The sequence below is a fragment of the Zea mays genome, chromosome 9 (assembly GCF_902167145.1).
Source record: "Zea mays cultivar B73 chromosome 9, Zm-B73-REFERENCE-NAM-5.0, whole genome shotgun sequence".
NCBI classification, from domain to species: domain Eukaryota; kingdom Viridiplantae; phylum Streptophyta; class Magnoliopsida; order Poales; family Poaceae; genus Zea; species Zea mays.
Window position 1 is genome coordinate 133,692,809 of NC_050104.1, and position 3,938 is coordinate 133,696,746.

Genomic DNA, 3,938 nt, shown 5'->3' on the forward strand with positions numbered 1-3,938 from the left:
TCACGACTGTGACAACACACTCGATGACGGGATGGCGTCAGCGTGGTGGCCGAGCCTGTAGTGGATGTCAGCAGTGACGTGGAGACTCATGGCGAGCTCGAGCTCGGCGCCTTGACCGCGTCGCTCGAGCATCCTAGCGGCGCGCTCGGCGAACTCAAGCACGCACGGTAGTGAGTGGTGCCGCCGCCCTCGCACAATACCATGGTGTCACGCGCTTGGTTGAGGAGGAAGGGCCCCAGATCCGGGTTGTCGAGCGAGTCATCGTCGTTGGCGGGGAAGGCCACGAGAGAGGGCGTCGGTAGTGAGTGGTGCGGGAGCCCAGAAGACCTCCTTCTGAGGCGGTTCCTGCTACTGCTGCTGCACGGGCCCTGCACTATGCTTCTTCCTGGAGGTCGGCCTGACCGCCCTGCCTTGTTGCCCTTCTTCTTGAGGGACTCAAGCTCCACGAACACGTTGTCGATGTTAAGCTTCACCTCCTCCTCTGCTCCTCCCCATCTCCTCCTGCCCACCATGCTCCCTGATTGCCGCGGTGGGTCCCCGGCGAGGCGAGGCAACTCGAGTGAACGGTGCCGGGGCCAAGGTGGACGGGGCGGAGCCTAGGTGGTTCCACGCGCGAGTGCGGGGAGGGGGCAGATTGAGCGGAGGCAGGGGCATGCATGGGGAGGCAGGGCCGTGGGGGCATGCTAGCTGTGGACGTGCGGGAGGGGGCGTGCGCGGTGTGGTGGCGGCGAGATTAGCGGGGGAGGGAGAGGGCGGAGCCACGGTGAAGGTGGTGGACGCCCTCCTTATCTTCTTAAGAAATACTCCCTCCTTCCCATGAAACAAGGCGTCTAAGATTCTCAATTTTTTCCCATAAAACAAGGCGTGCAGTGGTTTTCTAGCTAATGTGGACACATGTGCCCTTGCTCTGCATATGATTACAGAGTAAATGACAGCGATGAAGTTTATGGCAGATAGAGGTTGTTGGTACTTGCTGAAAGGCAAGTAGATCCAATAGGAGAGTGGAGAGAGTGTTTACAAATTTCAACGTGGAATAGCAATAGCTCTGTTAATCTGACCTCTCAAGGGCACTGTACGGGGGTATTTTGTCACACCCGGTTCCAGGGGGTAGAACCGAGCGCATAGCATATGTGTGCCAGGATCCATTTCCACACATATGTTGACGTCACAAGTGTAATATATCAAAAGACAATGCAATAAAGGCGTAAAGAGAGAGTATAATACTTTATTACATCATCTGCATCATTGTATCTTGAACAAGTATCACATCAAAGTAAAGCGAAAATAAATAACATGGGCAATCTCCCACAGGAAGATGACCGGCGTATCGTTAGACTTAGAATTCCTCGTCGATAAAATCTCCATCAAAGTCTCCAGCATCACCCTCTGATCAAAATATTAGCAAGGGTGAGCTTACTTATGGTCGGGGCTCAGCAAGTGGGGGAAAATTAGTGCAGGTATAACAAGGTGAGGCTAAGGTTGAGCAGTAAGCAGTTTAGTTGGTCAATATTTTATTAACAACACATGTCTTACTAATAAGTGTGAATCCCAAATATCCCATTTAAACAAAGGAATATGAATATAACAAAAGCACTTAAGTGAAACCACTTAAGCAAATCATTGGCAGATCATCGGATCTCAATTTAATTCCATCTTCAAGTTCAATTATCATGTGAGGAGTCCAGGTCGCTCATAACCGGGAGCACGGCTGATATATCAGTTTTACACTCTGCAGAGGTGGTACAACTTTACCCACAAGCCATGTATCCCATCTAGCCCGGGTTGATCGGACCCTTAAACACTGCCAAGGTGAATGGCTAGGGATCCATTATGAGGCTTTCACAAAATACACTTAATACGAAGCAACCCGCTAAGGTTTCTAAAGACGATGGTGGTGGCCCCCTGGGTGAGGTACCTTAGACAAGAATACGTCCCCATATTAACGTGGGCTGCCAGCACCTACCGCTCCCCCTCTTGCCCATATTTCAGGTAAGGATGCCAGGCACTAAGCATATAAAGCTAATTACCAAAGCCAAAGTCATGATAGCACTCGTGGTTGCACTGTTATCATGGGTGGTCACTCCATGTTCCAATTAATTTGAAATAATGTCGTTTTAACCATCGGGTTAATGTCATAATTGCCAATTTCAATTTTGGAACATTAATATCAATTAATGAGTGACGTTAAAATCATTAAGTTGAGCGGTAGCACAAATTAGCACAACTTAATAATTTCTCAGGTTAAACAAGGAATACAGTTGGTAAATCTAGGAAATCCTTAATTAGGTAAAACCCATCAAATTATGCAATATATCAAAAAGTAAACATTATTATATGCAATGAGTGGGTACAAAAAGAATATACAGAGGGATAATCCACTTGCCTTGCTCAAACGCGTCCTGCGGATCGTCTTCGAACGAATTTGGTTCGTCTACCACACCGTCAGCCTCTAATAACGTTACACATCGCCATACAAAAAGAAAGCATACACCAATAAATAAACATGCACCATTACATAATCATACATCATTACATACACATTAACGCATCACACTTATCACATCTTAAATACGTCCTAATCACGTAAATACTTATTAATTCAATTATAGTTATTATTGTGAGTCTTAAATGATGAATTTATGAGTGGGTGCAATAAACACAGTTTTAACTAGTATTAATATATTTTAACATCATCAATGAAATTAAATGATAATTATCGTCTTTAATACTAATAAATAAATTAATATCTTTTATCCTTTTTTATTTCTAACTTAAATTATTGAGTATAGCCAAAATAAATTTAACATTCTAAAAATCCCTATAAATACTAATTGAACTTTTTATAACACAAGTGAGGTTATTTTGGCATAAACTAGTATTTTGCTCACTCTAAAATTTTAAGTGCTCAATTTGCGAACATGTTTATTTGACTAGCAAAAATCTATTTTCCATCCTACTAATGATATTTTCTCCTTTCTTTATAAAAAGAAAATGTTAATAAAATAATTAGATAAATCATCTAGAAATCCTATATTATTCATATGACATGAGTTCTATACCATTTTCTAAACCCATTAAAATGCACCTATAACTATAATTCTCCAAATAGTTTCTAAAGTTTATTGTGACCAAATTTGACTACAAAGTTTCTTATCTAGTATTTTTATCACCAACGTGTGACTACTAATTCTACGTCATATTTCTCTAATCCAAAAATCAACGCATCGATTAACATGAATTATCACGGTGCACTAATAATCGCATATCTCTAACAAAATTCCATAACGCACATATACATAAATTGCGGATCACACGTGTTCATATTACAACAACCAAATATACAATCGAATCAAAAATATTTTATAAAATACACAAAATAATTTGGGTCGTCTTCAACCTTGGGTTCACACGTGTGACGTGGAGAGTTCGACGGGGGTTCGGCCGGGTGGAGAAGAGCAGGGGCTCGACTTCGGACAGCGGATGGCGTAGCTCCGGCGAACTCCACGGGCTCCGGCGATGACGAACTCCGGCGAACTCCGGCGACGGCGGTGGTGGCTCTAACGGCGAGGAGGGTGAGAGATGGGGGCGAGCTTGGGTAGGGGAGAGAGGGAAGGGACGCAGGCGGCGGCGACGGTTTCATCTGGCAGCCAGGCGCGCGTGCGGGTGAGAGCAAATGGGCCCCTAGTGGGCCTAGGGTTAGGATTAGGTATTTTTGTGTTTTTTCCTTTTTTTCTAATTTCGAAATATATTTTTAAAGAGCTCGAAAATTCATAAAAAATCACCAAAACTATTTATAAATAAAATACTTGTTTTTAGACTAATAATTATTATATTATTTAATTATTATATTAATTACTAGGTTTTTCTTTAAAAAGAATTGATAATAAACATCCGATAATCAATCAAGCGCATACAAAGAAAATGACCAAAATGCAAAT

The 3,938-nt window shown here is 43.0% G+C and overlaps 1 pseudogene; it reads right to left on the bottom strand.

The window, feature by feature from the left end:
* Window positions 1-495, bottom strand: LOC103639117 (uncharacterized; annotated as a pseudogene).
* Window positions 496-3,938: the final 3,443 nt, after the last annotated feature.